Below are 8,729 nucleotides of genomic sequence, written 5' to 3' on the forward strand. Positions count from 1 at the left end.
TCGATCACTGTGGGGTCTTACAGCAGGTTTTTCCACAGATAAATAATTCATCATGTCTTTACATTCTACACTCAAAAAAACCAACATAGGTGTATGTTACATTAACGTCAGTCTAACATGTAGATTCTACCATATTAAATCAGGTAATGTGCCCGAACACTTTCAAATCTTGTTGGTTTAACATAAAATATAACCAATCAAACTTTACTATTCTATTTTATGTTCATCCAACATAATTCCAGTTCCAGAGTTAACGTTGCCAAATCACCGCCGCCCCAAACCTGTAGGGGGCAGTGACGAGCGTTTACTCGTATCCTGCGAAGAAATGAATCATTTTGAGAAGGATCCTCGTGTATTCAACAGGTAAGTGTAGTCCTCCACCATTTTCGTCATTTATTAACAGAAAACGGTTACTGTGAAAAGTGTTTTACCAACAGTTAATCTCCTCTTCAGCATGTTGGTGTATTTGATCGTGGCTCAATGTTTTATATAAATGTATTAACACCTTTAACGTTACCGCCGTTCGAAGCTAACGGCGAAGTGCTCACAAGTTAGCTTCTCAGGAATACAACGCGACTTTAACTACTAAATTAAAATACACATGGTTGAGGTTATATCGATTATAAAAGACAATACATGGTCTACAAGAAGTGAGAAGTGTGTCCTTGTTCCTGGGCATTAAATGTGTGTAATCCGTTGTATGTTCAAGCTGCGTATACGAACGTCCCCTCAAGTAACTTCCATGAGTTAAGTGTCAACAGTACATTTTCATGATATTTCTTTACCATGCATAACGCAGCACTGCTCAACAGCATTCAATGACAGTATTGTCATTGTTTTCATCTAACGAAAAATGTTTAATTATAGTGTTTGGCGAAAGTTTTACACAAGTGCCTCGATTTCCAAACACTTTTTTATTATATTTTGATACAAAAAAACATTTTTGTGACAATGAGTTGTGCTAGGAAACTCTGTTCCTTCTATTGATCTGAAATTATCTCATGTATCCTGGATAGATTAGATTGAATATCTCGTTTTAAATCCCTAAGATTAAAAGTAAAAAAAAACCCCTTCATTTTTATATAAATGTTATCAGAAAACATGTTAAGACATCAATTAATTCACAATAAATATGAAAAAATAAGGAGCGTTATTCATTATTTATAAATAAACATTGTTTGTTGAGCAAATGTATTTCTTCGTGTTTAATTTTAAGAAGAATTATAATGTTACGTCTTGCATATTGTACTATTTGTTAAATAATATGATATTCTTCACGTCTTACAATAGAAGTTGTTCATGAATTTAACTTAACTTTCATTATGCTCTTACAATGTTTTTGTAAAGCTTTTGGTTCATTAAATATTTCGTCATGTCCTCTAATTGGTTTTAAATAAGTGTTTTGTAAGTAAATAAACTTGTACTCAAAAATAATTGATTACTATAAAACTTTTGTTCTATTATCTTTTGTTATATAAAGATATATTTTAACTTGATATGTTAGATCCAGCAAAACTCATCTTTTTGCAAATACCTTAGTGATTTCTTAACTCATTTTGGCTCTTTTATTGATATTGTATCTATTTCTTTCAGAATTTCTCACAGAAACCAGTGTCAAGATCATCTTCAGTTTCAACATTCAGAAACATCGCAACACAAGTGCCGGTAAGGGAGTCATCTGCTTGGTTCAAGATTAGAAAATATATTTTTACACCTAATGGTTGTCCAGTAGCTATGTGGAGGTGCAAGGAGTGCAGTCTTTCTTTTTCTGGTAGATACGATCTATATAAACATTTAAGGCTACAGCACCGCCATAGACAACGTTATTCATGCCCGTATCTGAACTGCCCATGTAATTTTAAAACACTAAATGCTTTACATATACATTTAAGTAGAGTTCACCCAAAGCAAACTTGTCAGGAGCCCCTGAATTTAAGAACATTCCGTTGTCTTTTGTGCAATTGTATGAATCTTACTACTGAGAAGGACTTTTTCATGCATATTGGCATTAATTTAAAGAGTCACGAAACTATTACCTGTGTTTGGGGACTGTACTTTTCAAACGAATGTCTATGCAACTTTTCACTCTCACAAGAATAGGAGACATAGCCCTCATACATTAAATGATTTTAAAACATGTTTGTTGACAACAACCAAAATTTTACAAGAATCAGACGACTATGCAGAAGAGGTGGCACTGAACCCAGATGACTCTGCATTGGACAGTGCATCTCAAAGTATTGATGTGGATATCAAAGCTTTACTCAAACTAGAACATTTTTCACATGTCCCAGGCACAAAAATGGACGAGTTTCTAGAGGAGCTGCATTATTTGTTAAGTTCAGCCACATTCCCTCTCTCTGTAAATGTAATTGAATCAGTATTTCAAAAACATGGTTCCATTCCTCACAAGTCAGTAATAAAATAAGTAGCCTCGGCCTTCTACAAATCTCATCCCCTCCTAAAAGCTACAAAGAAGGGTGGGTCTTTGAGCACATCATATCTCCGAAATAAGTTTTACAAAGAACAGTTTAATGTCATAGAACCTGTTGAGTACATGCTCATTGAAAATAAGAGCTTTCAGTATGTGCCTTTACTGAAAAGCTTGCAACAGCTGTTCAACAGAAAAGTTGTTGTGGATAAAGTTGTTGTAAACCACAGAGCATTCCAGAGTTGCCTATCTGGAGAAAGGCAAACTTACAAGTCATTTCAGGATGGCTTTCACTTCAAAGAAAATGTATTTCTTTCAGATGGTCACTTGAGAATCTTGTTAACTTTGTACATTGATGATTTTGAGATATGCAATCCTCTGGGTACTTCACGAAGAAAGCATAAGCTCTGTGGGGTCTACTGGACTCTGGGTAATTTACCTCCAGGCTCACATTCAGCACTTTCCTCTATTTACTTGGCTATCTTGTGCAATTCCAATGATTTTAAAAAGTATGGCTATGACCATGTTTTGCGTCCTCTTCTTCAAGATGTTAAAACCCTTGAACAGGATGGAATGTTTGTTCCATTGCTCAGTGAGTGTGTTCAAGGCACAATTCAAGTTGTTGTGGCAGACAACCTTGGTGCTCACAGTATAGCTATAGCAGTATAGGCTTTAATGAAAGCTTTTCTGGTGGAAACATATGTAGATTCTGCACAGGAACACGAGCTGAGATCCAAACAATCGATGTGAGGTCAGGTTCATTTGTCCTAAGGACCAAAGAACTTCATGACTCCCATGTGGATTCAGCACGGCAGAACAGCTCAAGCTGTTTTGGAGTGAAAAGACAGTGTGTAATCACTCAAAACCTAGAACACTTTAGTGTTCTTACGGGTTGTCCACCTGATGTCATGCATGATGTGATGGAGGGCATTGTACCTGTGTAGCTTGCACATTGTTTGTCATTACTTATTTTCAAAAAATATTTCAGTCTTGAGCTTCTGAACAGATTAATACAAACTTTTCCATACAAGTGGTCGGACAAGACAAACAGGCCTCATATGATCCCACACACATTCTCAAGAACAATTGGTGGGAATGCCCATGAGAATTGGGCAATGATAAGATTTCTCCAATTCATTATTGGGCATCTTGAGCTCCAACACACACAGAAGAGTCAATTTCTTATCTTCAGTGCAAGATTTCAGAGCACCGCAAAATTTTCCAAGAAATCTTTCCAAATGTGCGGCTTCTACCCAAACATCATTACTTGGAGCACTACCCTGAACTCATCAGGAAGTTTGGTCCTCTGGTTGGGTTCTGGACAATGCGATTTGAAGCTAAGCATAGTTTTTTTTAACATGTTATTCGACACTCAAACTGCTTCAAGAATGTGCCCCTCTCACTTGCTTCCAAGCATCAGCTCATGATGTCTTACCATATGAGGGCATCTTCTTTTGAAAAGCCTATTCTTGCGATGACAAATGTCTCAACAGTACCAGTTAATGTTTTAAATAAAGAAATGGTTGAGAACATTGAACAAAAATGTCCTGGTACTCAACAGGCACACATAACTAAATCTGTGTCAACTAAAAGCACAACAAAGAAATGGCATGATTGTAGCTTATGGTTCTACTAGTGGACTTCCTGACTTTGGAAGAATTTGTCACATTTTTGTTATCCATGAAAGTTTGTTTTTCATGGTTAAGAGACTATGTGGGTGGTACAGTGAGCATCACAGAGCTTTTGTGCTCACAACATGTTCAACAAAAGATGTAGATCTGATAGCATTTGGTGACCTAGCAGATGACTACCCTTTGGCAGACTACTTGATTGGATCTGTCAGAATGGTGACATTAAAAAGATACATACATGTATGAGGTAAGATTTCTGAAATGTGTAAGATTTTTTGACATCACCCTTTTTACTTTTTTACAGAAATCTTCATTAAAACATCTGTAAGTATAAAATGTGTGTGTTTCTATATTAATTACATTTTTGTGTTTTTTATTCAGATTGCTGTGTAATGGCTGCTCCAGTGAAGCTCAGAATTATCCTTGGGGAAAACGATTCCCAGAGACTCACTATGCAAGATGGGATTCCAGAGAGTGTTAGTGAGGTTATTCATCAGATAAAGAGCCAGTGTGGGGTCAACCTCCACTTCAGATTACAGTTCATGGATGCAGTTTGGTAATGAATTTACCAACTTGACTTCCGTTTCAGAGATCCAGGACAAAGGAACGTTGAAGCTAGTCGTTCATTTTGATTCTATTATAATTGCACTTGCTTTTGTGTTCCCCTTGTAAAGTTAACTGCTGAATTTAAGAGAATAAGAACCTCCAGTTTGCAGCCTAAGTTCTTCTTCAAATTGGATGCCCAGTCTTCAAACCTAATGAAAGCGTTTGACCGGAAAGGTGGAGCACAGGAGGATCATGATTCCAATCACCCAGGTATGATATGGAAAAAATGTAAACTTTATTTCAATGTTTTTAACTTCATGTTTTAGAATGAATTGTGGCAAAGAGATGAAGAGGGTGTAAGGTTATGAATGTAAGATACACATGGTTTAATACAATTATTTAGGAATATTTGGACATTAAAGCGATTCACCTGTGGCTAGTTTAATCTCATTGATTATAAATATTGACACAGGTTTTGAAAAAAAGCTTTCACTCAAAACTTGTATAAAGTTTGAGATCTTCCCTTATTTGAATAAGAAAACCTGGTCTTTTTTGTCTGACCTCCATATACAGTATAGACTGATCGCCTTGATGTCAGGAGAGAGCGCATCATGAAAGCAATGTGTGTGTACCTGAACGAGAGTACATGGTAGGTATTCGTTTATTCCCATTTTCTTATTGTAATGAATGTCATTATAGAATCCTTCACATCATAGAAACAAGGGGTGTCTTGATACCAGAATTTCAGTAGTCGATACGAGACATTTCTGGTACTTGGCTACTTTTTTCAGTGTTGGTATCGAACCGGTACCAGTAGTATCGGTTCTTGTGACAACTCTTCTAGAAACAATTTCTCTTCTGCATGAATAATATAGAAGAAAACAATTTCATTTATGCTGTGTGTTTGTCATGCATGTATATTTGACAATACAGACAACTTGAACTTGAATAATGGGGCTGGTATTATACATCTTGGTTCAACACCTCACCCTCATTTCTTCTTTGAAGGATTGGGATGTTGACACCACTGAAGCAGGCCTGTTGGCAACAACGTTTGGGATCTTTGTCATTCGCAAAGAAGGTGCAGAGCCAGATGAAGACACGGAAGACGTTGGAGTCATTCTGGAGGGTGTGCAAGTTCTAACAACCTGGGAAATGTACCACATGCAGTGGTAATGTTGTTCGCTCTCATATACGCTCTTGGGGGGCCGTTCCCGGACGGCTGCAGCCCCATTACCCCCGCCCTGCCCGCACAACCGTGGCCCCCCTGTGACCCGGGGGACCTGAGCCGGTGCCTGGCCATTGCTCCACCGGGCTCATGCGGTGGCACTCGACCCGGCTACTGGCCGTGTCCGCAGGGTATTGGGGGGGGGGGGCTCCGCCGCCGCCGCTGCTGTGGTGGATCCCTATCTCCTTGACTCGGTCCCCTGCTATGGACTTGGTGGCAGCCTGACGCTCTTGGGGGTCTTCCGTGGCCCGGCCTGGCCCCGGGGCCCTATCCCCTGACTGGTTCTTCTGGCTGTCCCTCTGCCTCCGTGCCTGCGCCTGGTATACCTGTGTATTGTATACATTTGTCCCAAACCCACACCTTTTTATTTCTCTCCCGGAGCCCCAGGGATCCACTTCCAGAGCTGCTGCTGATCCAGGGATCCACCTCCAGAGCTGCTGCTGATCCAGGATCTTCACCACGTCATCAGATCCCGAGTTCTCTCCAGCACCCCCATGGACCCTCCTACACTCTCCTCTTTTCTCTCACTATATCCTCCCTCACTCCTCTCCTTATCCATCTGTCTACCCCCCCATCCTTCCTCCCAGCCGGTCAAAGCGGCAGGCCGTCAACAATGAGTCTGGTTCCGCTCGAGGTTTCTGCCTTCTAAAAGGAAGTTTTTCCTCCCCATTGCTCACTGTACAGCTCACTGTACAGTGTTTTGTTTCTTGCTCTTTGTTGAATTGCTGGGATCTATTTTTCCTTAATCAACTGTAGTCTTATTTCAACTGTATAGTGTCTTGAGATAATTTTGTTATGATAAGACACTTTAAATAAAATTGAATTGAATTAACCTCAGCTACCCTCCGGACCTCAGGTACAATTTGGAGGCGTTCCAGAAGATCTTCATGGAACTGGATAGTAAGAGACTTTCCAAGAAAAATCAAACAATGCAAACTCACACGTTTCTCATCTGCCATCTTTGTTTGATAATATACCGTATCGGTTTTGAGATGTATCTTTTACAGATGCAAATTAAGAAGGTTTGTTTTCATTAGAAGTGTCCTGTGCGTGTGTTTATACATATATACATACATATACATGTATGTATACATGTGTGTATATACGTGTATATAAGGTAAGGTACAACTTTATTATTATATATGTATGTATGTATGTATAACATTGTTGGTCTTGATGTGTGTTCAAAAGAAATGTTTAAAAGTTAAAATATGCCTGACCAAAAAGAGTGCCTTCTGTCTGTAATCTGTTTTTCAAAAGACATGACACAACTGTTTGTTTTCAGTTTTTTTCCAAACTTGACACACGGTACAGTAGTGGAAAGTATAAAGTAGAAGTAGTATTTAATTAATAATTATTTGTTATAATTACTGTATTAAATCAAGTAACATCATCATGTATCAAACAAGTCGAACTGCCCAGATAATATTATGTTGACTAGTTGGATTTACCCATTTAAATCTAGTCTGCCTGAGCCGTGTTAATTAAGTGATGTAACAAAAACAAATTATGTTGACTTGACATATTTACCTGTCGCTCACTCAACATAATGTTATTGGTGTGGATAATACAATTTATGTAGGTGGAAATCCTTTGCATCATTTTATTACGTTCACTCAGCAAATTTTTTGTTGTTGAGTGAACTGGTTTCAATCAAGATGACTATTAATATATTATTTAACAAATCACAAATGTTTCGTTGGACAGAAAAGAAATGAGATTACTTACAAATCATTACGTTTCATGCATTCATGTTATTTCTTTAATTTCTATTCTCTAAAAAAAGTTGCTTCATACGAATGGTTTTCTAAAAGTGTCTCAAAAAATATCTGAGATAGAATTTGCCAAAAGAATATGATAATTTAATTGTTCGCACCTGTGTGATGCGCTGGATTAGTAACACCTGTGCAGGTGAGTTCAGGAGCTCATGGACATGATGTCGTGCTAACAGGTGAGTCCGTTGCTGAGGTTTTAACTTTGTTACATGTAAATGATACTGAAAAAAGGGGTATTTTTAGAATAATAATAATTTGATTATTTGTAAAAGATTAGTGATGAGTCGTTAAGAAGCGTTTCAAAACACTATTGATACTGTCACTGAATACCTGCTGGATCCCACAAATCCCTGCAGGCAACCTAGTTGACAGGCTCGAAACAGACACTTTATGACCTTGTATCAGTAGCGGTTTTAGGTACGAGCGAACGGGGCATTTTTTCACGACATACGGGGGGCGGCACGAGCGCTTGATGACAAAAATTAAAATGCGCCTCTGTATGAGGTGTATCCTTTTTATGTATGCGCGTGGGCATCTTTTTTATGTATGCACGTGGGCATCTTTTTTATGTATGCGCGTGCGCATCTTTTTTTTGTATGCGCGTGCGCATGTTTTTTTTGTATGCGCGTGCGCATCTTTTTTATGTATGCGCGTGCGCATCTTTTTTTTGTATGCGCGTGCGCATCTTTTTTATGTATGCGCGTGCGCATGTTTTTTTTGTATGCGCGTGCGCATCTTTTTTTTGTATGCGCGTGCGCATGTTTTTTTTGTATGCGCGTGCGCATGTTTTTTTTGTATGCGCGTGCGCATGTTTTTTTTGTATGCGCGTGCGCATCTTTTTTTTGTATGCGCGTGCGCATGTTTTTTTTGTATGCGCGTGCGCATGTTTTTTTTGTATGCGCGTGCGCATGTTTTTTTTGTGTGCGCGTGCGCATGTTTTTTATGTATGCGCGTGCGCATGTTTTTTTTGTATGCGCGTGCGCATGTTTTTTTTGTATGCGCGTGCGCATGTTTTTTTTGTATGCGCGTGCGCATCTTTTTTTTGTATGCGCGTGCGCATGTTTTTTTTGTATGCGCGTGCGCATGTTTTTTTTGTATGCGCGTGCGCATGTTTTTTT

The 8,729-nt window shown here is 38.6% G+C and overlaps 1 long non-coding RNA gene across 1 annotated transcript; it reads left to right on the forward strand.

The window, feature by feature from the left end:
- The first annotated feature begins 338 nt into the window (after positions 1-338).
- LOC148073887 (uncharacterized) lies at positions 339-7,030 on the forward strand. The gene is made up of 5 exons (XR_015712107.1): positions 339-363; positions 1,594-1,665; positions 4,444-4,538; positions 4,737-4,878; positions 5,617-7,030. It is a non-coding gene; the product is annotated as an uncharacterized LOC148073887 (long non-coding RNA).
- Positions 7,031-8,729: the final 1,699 nt, after the last annotated feature.

This window comes from Callionymus lyra, chromosome 8, assembly GCF_982586985.1.
Source record: "Callionymus lyra chromosome 8, fCalLyr1.hap1.1, whole genome shotgun sequence".
NCBI classification, from domain to species: Eukaryota; Metazoa; Chordata; class Actinopteri; order Syngnathiformes; family Callionymidae; genus Callionymus; species Callionymus lyra.